Source organism: Lonchura striata, chromosome 22 (assembly GCF_046129695.1).
Source record: "Lonchura striata isolate bLonStr1 chromosome 22, bLonStr1.mat, whole genome shotgun sequence".
NCBI lineage: Eukaryota > Metazoa > Chordata > Aves > Passeriformes > Estrildidae > Lonchura > Lonchura striata.
The window spans coordinates 3,329,478-3,337,840 of NC_134624.1; positions in this window are offsets into that span (position 1 = coordinate 3,329,478).

Here is an 8,363-nt window from a genome sequence, read left to right on the forward strand (position 1 = left end):
TCATTGTACAACAGCAGAAATTATGAAATTCTCGACTCTCGGGCTGGCAGCTGAAACTCTGGGGCAGGACAAAGGAGATTTGGGATTTACAGGATATTTCTGTGCTGCATTCTGCTATGGACTTTATGTCGTTCCTTTCAAGTGTCTTCCTTGTCACTATTTATCCATCTTTTCTATTTAAATATAAAGCTTTTTGGGACAGAGACTTTGTCTAAGCAGAGTCCTCAGCCTCTGTTCTCCCCTGGGGTTCTCAGACCTTTTCACATTAAACATTAAAACAGCAATGGAGTTGCCATTCTGGCAGATAGCAAAGTTCATGAGGATGCATTTTCCTCAAGTGCTGCTCTGCCAGTTTGGCAGTCCCTGTGTGACACAGACCACACTGGGCTGGGAATCTTCCTCCAACAGCATCACTTCCTGGAAAGCCAGAGCTCCAGACTTCCCCAAAGTCCAGACTTGCCGAAAGACAGTTTCAGACTGGCCCTCAGCTGAGAGCTGAGATGCTTGAGCAGGCCAGAGGATGGGTGGTGGTATTTGAGCTTCTTTGGATGCCTGGATTATTTAGAGAATGCAGGATAAAAGAAGAATCTCAGGCCCTTTTATTCCATGAAATGCAGTAACCCAGACATTTATTTGCAATTTCATTCTTACAGTATGGGGAGGGAAAGGACCAAGATGTTCCCAAAGCTGGTCCCAGTTCAGTCCTTCTCCTTTTCCCTTCATCTCTGGGAACTCAGGAAAGTCTATTTTCACCATTATTGGAGTTTTTCCCCTTGCACAATTGACATTTTTCTCTGACTGCAGCTTGGCAAACTCTCCACAGCAAACATTTAGTAATAGATTGAGTTTCTGGCTCCAGAAACCCGGTGGTTTATCATCCAAACTCAGTGGATGCTGGTGACTGATATGGCTCAGTTTGTGTGAGCACACTCCAAATATTCCTCAGAGCAGTAATTTGTTTCTTGTTTTACATCACCAGAAACTGATGGTGCATATCAATGAGGTTTTGTCTCGTCCACCAGGTGACTTCAAATTACACCAGACACTTTCCAAAAGTCAGGAACAACTGTTATGATTCACTGCTAGAGGTACCCAATTTCTGTTCTGATGAACATTGATGCAAACAAAAATTCCTTTTGCTGTAAATGACTCAGGGAAAAAAAAAAAAAAAAAAAGAAAACTAAATCAAAAGAAAAAAAACAAAAACCAAGGATTTAGTTTTCTTTCTTTTTCTCTTAGCAGAGAGAAATTTATTTTTATAAGAGTCAGCTGACCCTGCCTATGACTTTGGAACCCCTATGGGCTGTCCTTACCCCTCTGGGCCCTAAAAATACCTCATGTCTCTGAATAGAGTTTTTAACTTCTCTTTGCCTCCACTTTGATCCACACAATCCAGAGAAGTTAAAGCAAGCCTGGCAGTGAGGGATCATAGCTCCTGAGCATAGAAGCATTCAGTGAATGAAAACATGCATCTCCTCACACATCCCACCACTCCTCCTCTCGCTGGAGCCTTTGAATTGAAAGAGAAAGGGCAGTCTTTTAAAAATAAAGCAGCTCTCCCTCCACAGGGTGATTTTATCCTATTATTTTGCCATATGGAAAAAAATCCTGACAAGGCAATGCTAAACTGCTCAGCCCCAGGCATTTTAATACCTTTGGATAAAGAAATCTGGCCTCTACCCTATTGCTTCTGAGAAATAAGAATAAATTATAGACAGAAAGAAAGGCCATTAATAGTGAACAATTTCCCCTATTTTAAAGCTATTTAAAATCTTAAATAGCTTTAACTGAAGCAAGGCCCTGAGGCAGGTACACTCCAAGCCACTTCATTCTTTTATCCCTTTTCCTTCATTTATTTTTTCCCTAAGTTTTTTAAGCGACTCATTTTGAAAACAGCCCTGTATTTAAAAATATCCCCAGGCTGGTCCTTCCCACAAGGATGTGTCTCTCCAGCAGCATCATCAGCAATTCCCTGTGGGGAATTCCCTGCCCTGTTTGCAGCAGCAGGGTCCTGGATCTGCCCAGGAGCATCTTCTGAGGAACCACACCTTGCTCTGGTTCCCCGCCCAGGAGAGAGGAGCAATCCTAAATGCACTGAAGTTGATGCCTTTTGGGGCTACCTAAAAACAGAGGCCAGACAAAATTAAGGGAATAAAAAGCAGGAATATTTATTGAAGGCCCTTCAGGTACATTTCAGGCAGACAAAGCCCCCCAGGGGCTGCACCCAAAATGGACAATGGGTTTTCACACTTTCATAAGTTTGGGCCATTTGCATATTGGGGGTTCAGCTGCCAATTTCAGCTTCAGCTAATGAAGTCATTGACCCCAAGTTTGCTCCCCAAACTCACTTTTGTTTCCATCTCTGGGGCCTGAGGCAGTGAGGGGTCCCTGTTTGCCAGGCCTGGAGAGGAATTGTTGTGTCTGCCCAAAATGGGAAAGCAGCAGCTCACACTGTGTGTGGAGTTTGGAGTTCTACACTAAAGAACTGCAGGGTTACAAAGCTATGGAAAATAGAAAAACTCAAATCCTAAGGCATCAAAGTCATGGAGAAATTGTACAAATTCCTCCCCTAGTCCTCAGATGGGGCAAACGTGGAGTTTTCTGTGCCCGTGTGATTGCCAGCTCCAGCAGACACTGGGGGCAGCAACAATCCCACAGCTCTGCTCTCTAAAGGGGTTTGGGCCCTCCCCAGTCACTGATAAAGCTGCACTCTTAATCTCATATCTGCCTGGCCACGGGCATCTAGAGAATTTATTCATAATCTTGGTTGATAGAGAAAAAAGTTCCTATTATTGGCTTAATTCTGCCTATTGTTAATTGCTGGAGAAATCTTTAACAGGGATTTCAATAGCAGTCAAGCTGATGTAACACATTTCCATCCCAGCTCACCCCGGGGCAGCAGCCCAAAATCTGATCAGGTTTAAGATCAGAGATCACAGAGCTGGATCTGAGCTCTGCTGGAGCCGTGAAGACTTTGAAAGCACAAGAGCAATCAGATTTCACAAGGCTCCATGACACCTCCCATGAAATTGGCCCCAACCCAAACTCTTCAAAGCTCAGCTCTGAAAATTAAGCCATGGCTTATGTGACACAGATTAATTATTCATGGAGGGACTTTCACATTCACTTCAGGGTTTGTTTAGTTTTTTGTTCAGCACGAGAAGAAAACATCACAGTCACTTAGAGAGAAACCCCTTCCTGTGCCAAGGGCCAGCCAGGGGATGTTGGCAACCTAAAAATGCCTATTTAAAGATCCCACCTGGGTCAGTAGGGCCCTGACCTTCTGTGCAGGAACTGCCTGACTCTGCACTGCTCTGAGCCACACAGATCCCTTGGGAGAACAAGCAGCATTCTGCAAAATTCTTGGCTAATTGCTCATGCTCTTAAATTATTATTATTATTATTATTATTATTATTATTATTATTATTATTCATAATGTTACTAGACAGAAGAATTCAAAGCAGCTCCACTGTTTTCAAGCACCCAATCCTGAAGATAACATAAGAAAGGGACTACTCAACACAAATAAGCAACCTAAAAAGCAAAATAAATAAGAAACTTTTATATTTAGGTCCTTACAACAGGTCTTTAGAAAGTGGAAGTGATACAATTGGTGTTTGGTGCAAACAGCAAGAGAAAACCACAGAGCAAAGGCAGCTTCTGGAGGGAAAACGACTGAAACAAATGCAAATTCTGATGAGCAACACTTGGGGCAGCAGGAGCTGATGTAGTGACCTCAAAACCTCCTCCAGGCTCAGCTTTTGATGGTTTTACTTGGCTCAGTTTCAAAGAATGTAAGGATAGAAAAACTGGATAAATGTTTTGGAAGAGCACATTCTGCAGTCAGACCTGGAACCCCCCCACCCCCAGCCCCCATGGTTTAAATTCCCAGTTTTTCTTTTCACTGCTGATCCCAGGAGCTTAAAGGTTTGGGATGCAGAAGGAATAGTGAACAATTTCCCCTATTTTAAAGCTATTTAAAATCTTAAATAGCTTTAACTGAAGCAAGGCCCAGAGGCAGGCACACTCCAAGCCACTTCATTCTTGTCCACTTCCAAGCCCCAAGGACAGCTTGGCACTGTGTGAAATTCAGGCTGAAGGAGAAATTCAGGTTTTTCCAAGGAGAGGGAAGGTTGTGAGACCCCAGAGCTGGACATTTCCATGGGATCAGAGCTTTCTCCACTCTCAGCATTCCCAGGGATTGCAGCAACCTCTGTGCTCTGGTGTCAGTCAGGGATGCTGCACCCCAGGAGTGAAGCCATCATTTTTTCCTGAGCTGCCATATCCTGCAGTCCTGACATTCCACTTCCTTCACGTCAACAATTTCTAAATTTAGGCTCCTTAATTCCTTCTTAGAGCTAATGTGAAACAGGAAGCTCCAGGTGAGTCAGAGCACCCAAAATAGCTGCCTAGAAAAGCCAGGCTCAGCTGCTGACTGAGTCTTTCTTTACTCTGTCCAGCCACCTCAAACTCAACAGACTCATGCAGTTCCAGATAAAGAAAAGATTATTTAATACGTGGTTTGATATTTTATGGCCACTTTCCAGGGGTAATTTATGGACTGAGGCCTCCAAGCAGGACACATTTGTGAGGTAAAACACAATGACAATTGAGCAAGTTGGTAGATTTATGGTCACAGAAGAATAAGATTTGCCTGTTTAGGTCATTTTTATTCCACTTATTCCTTGGTCTTGTCCAGACCTGACAGAGGGAAAGCCACATTTTGGAATTAAGCACTAACTCAGAACTGAAAGTCACTTTTGAAGCTACTTTTCTCATAGAAAACTGTGTAGTAAATATTTGACAATTTTTTCATTCCTTCAGGTTTTACATTTTTAAAATTTCTTTAGGTTTTTTTCATTCTGCTTCTTCTTCTCTTTGCTTCTATTTTTTTTTTTTCTATATTTTTTACAAAAGCGGATGGGAAAGAAAATCAAACATAAGGTAAAGGGGGAAAAGGAAGGAAAGCAGAGTGTGAGGACTGGGGGAAATACCCCAGCTGTTTGAACAGTTAAATGAGCTCTAAGAAGTTCTGGCTCCAAGGATGTGAGAGAATTGGCTCCAAAGCCAGGCTGGACAGGGCTTGGAGCAACCTGGGATAATGGAAGATGTTCCTGCCCATGGAATGGGGGGAATGAGATGAGCTTCAAGGTCCCTTCCAACCCAAACCAGTCTGGGATCCTTTGATTCCAATATTCACATCAAGCACAACTTGAAACCAGCAATTTATACATCTTATGCTGTAGAGGAAAAAGAAGTTTTATGGTGAAAATGCTAAATTTTATGCAATTTTGAAACAATTGATGAATGTAACTCCAGGGGCCTTAACCAAGTTCCTCAACCTGGACAGTGGTGGGACAGCAGGACTTTTGCCTCTGGCAGGCAGAATTATGAGAAGTATTGAAGAGCCTTTATATTTAAAGAGTTTTTTTTCCTGTATAAACCCAACTGTGCTGTGAGTGTTCACTGGGGGCTTTAGCAATGACACCTATGAAATGACAAAACAACTCTCCCACGCAAAATGGAATTGTGTTGTGCTAATTATTTCAGTTTAACTATTGGGGCGCACAGGTGTTTTCCTGAATAAACACACCTGCTTCAGAGCACAGCGCTGAGAGTGTCTTTAACCATCTTCAGACAAATTACAGAGCAGCATTTAGGGTAGAGATGGGCACAGGCTGGTCCTGCTGGCCAAGAAACACAAATATTCCTTATGGGAAAGGAATTCCTGGTGCTGGAGCACAAAGCTCTTTGGAGAACTGCTTGGGCTGAGGGCTGCAGGGGGGATCTGCCCTTCTCCCATAAAGCTGGGAGAGAATCCCAGAATGGTTTGGGTTGGAAGGGACCTTAAAGCTCATCTCATTCCCCCCATTTCAGGGAACTTCTACTATCCCAGGTTGCTCCAAGCCCTGTCCAGCCTGGCTTTGGAGCCACATTCCCTCCATCCTTGGAGTCAGAGCTTCATAGAGCTCATTTAACTGTTCAAACAGCTGGGGTGTTTTCCCAAATTATCCACACTTTGCTTTATTTCCTTTTTCTCTCCTTAACTTATGTTCAATTTCCTTTTTCCATCCACTTTTATGCAAAAATAAAGACAGGAAAATAGGAGCACCTTCCCTTATCCCAGTTTGCTCCAAGCCCCATCCAGCCTGGCCTTGAGAATTCCGGGATGGGGCAGCCACAGCTTCTCTGGGCAACCTGTGCCAGGGCCTCACCACCCTCATGGGGAAGAATTTCTTCCTAATATCCAAGCCAAATTTCCCCTCTGCCAGCTTAAAATCATTTCCCCGTCCTGTCACCCCACAATCAGGTCAGACTCGATGATCTCAGAGGTCTTTTCCAACCCAATTGACTCTGGCATTCCCTGTGGTTCTCTGATTCATTCCAGAGCTGCAGAGATGTCTGCAGGATGTCCCAGTGCTTGGCAGGTTTTTTAGTTTTCTCCCACGAGGGTGAAATGTCTGTGTGAAGACGGAATGATTCAAGCTTAGCCGAACGCTAGTCGGAGTTTTGGAATTCAGGCCTGGAGAGGGCTCGTGCCTGTGCCCTGACGCAGAGGAACACTCCAGGGCAGCCCTCACTCCCAGCAGGTGTTGAATGGCAACCAAGAGGCTCTGAAAATACACAGCCACTTAAATTCTGGAGTGGTTTTAAGCAGGAACAGTCACAGCGCAGCAGTTCAGGTGCCAGAGCAGCTCGGGGTCACAGCGTTGTATCAACAAGTGAGTAAGATATCTCTGTTTGGTGCCAGTATTTTTAATGACTCACTTGGTCTTTCCCTGCAGCTTTAATCATGGAATCACTGAACTTTTTGGGTTGAAAAAGACCTTAAAGGTCATCTAATTCCACAGCATTCCATGGAAAGGGACACCTTCCACTATCGCAGGCTGTTCCAACCTGGCCTGGGACACTTCCAGGGATGGGGCAGCCACAGCTGCTCTGGCCACCCTGTGCTGATCTTTCACTATAAAACACATTAGGGGGTGTTGTAAGGTCCAAATAAATTTAATTTAAAGGGTGTAAACTCACTAACATCAATTTAAAAGGTGTAAAGCTCACTAAGCAACAAGGACTTCAGCATGCATTTTGTTAAGGTGTTACATAAATTCACTCAAAGGATAACAGGACAAGAGAAAAAAAAATCTTAAGCTGACTTTAGTTGAAAAAAAATTTAGAAAATGAAAACTACAGTAACTATTCAGAAGAAAATACAAGAGACTTGATTCATCCCACATCTTTTACATCTCTTATGTTAAATTCCATGAAGATTAGACAAAGTAACTTCCTTCTTGTAAAAGATAAAGAAAGTAGAAAATAACTTTATTCATTATCTGCCCCGTGAGGTACGTGCCATGTACAATTCCAAATTTTGGATTTTTTTTTAAGCCTCCAGTCAGAGATTTGGTTTCATGAAGGAAGGATGTGATTTATGGAAGCAGTTTCATTAGGATGTTACTGTCAAGGGTGCACTTCAGCAGCAGTACTGCCACTGGAGGCTGAGGCTAAAGGAGTAAATCACATGGAACTCCATTCTCTTTACTCTTTATGAACATAACTCCTTTTTATACAGCTTTACAGACCTCGTGTGGGACTCACATTGGTCAGGAGCTTTCTTAACAATTACTTCATTGGTCATTAACAAGTTATTCTGTATTAACTGGTCACTCAAACCCTCGGTGTGTACGTGCAGGAAAAGTTCTTTGTGAGAGATAGTTTTCATTTTTTTATCTAACTGTGTAAAACAGATTAAAAAAATCTAGCAGATAAACAGTTTATACAAGAGTAAGATGTTTTTCACCCAGGAATAGATTGTTGTGCTAATGAAGTGCTCACACCAGGGTTGCTTTCACATGGGAACTTGCACAGTGCTGGATTGACTTAGAAGAAATGACAGGCCAGCCAGAGCAGGCCTGATTTTATATGGCTTTTCTTTATAACTTTTCTACCTTACTGCAACATGAGACTTTTAAAAGTGAAGTAAATCTGGTTTAAACCCTGCAGGGGAAGACAAAACCTGCGGGTCTTGAATCAAAACCAGGAGCACCCAGCAGGTAGAAGGGCAAGGCCTGTCCCACACCCCATCCCATCCCGCCAGGAGATCCCCTGGTCTGACAGATGTCTCAGCTCTTCTGGACATGCTGGATCAAAATCACATTAAAGTCCCACCACGGCAACCTCCTGAGGTGCAGCAAGCACAGACTAATTAATTATTCAGCAATGTGCAGGGGAGAATCACTCCTCTGGGTTCTTTTGAATTAAGCACCTTTCAGTCAGGGTGAGCCATCGCTGCTCGGCTTTCCTCACCGTGTCCCCAGCCAGAAATCACTCACTGCCAGAGCTCACCTGGGTCAGGGACTCTGTG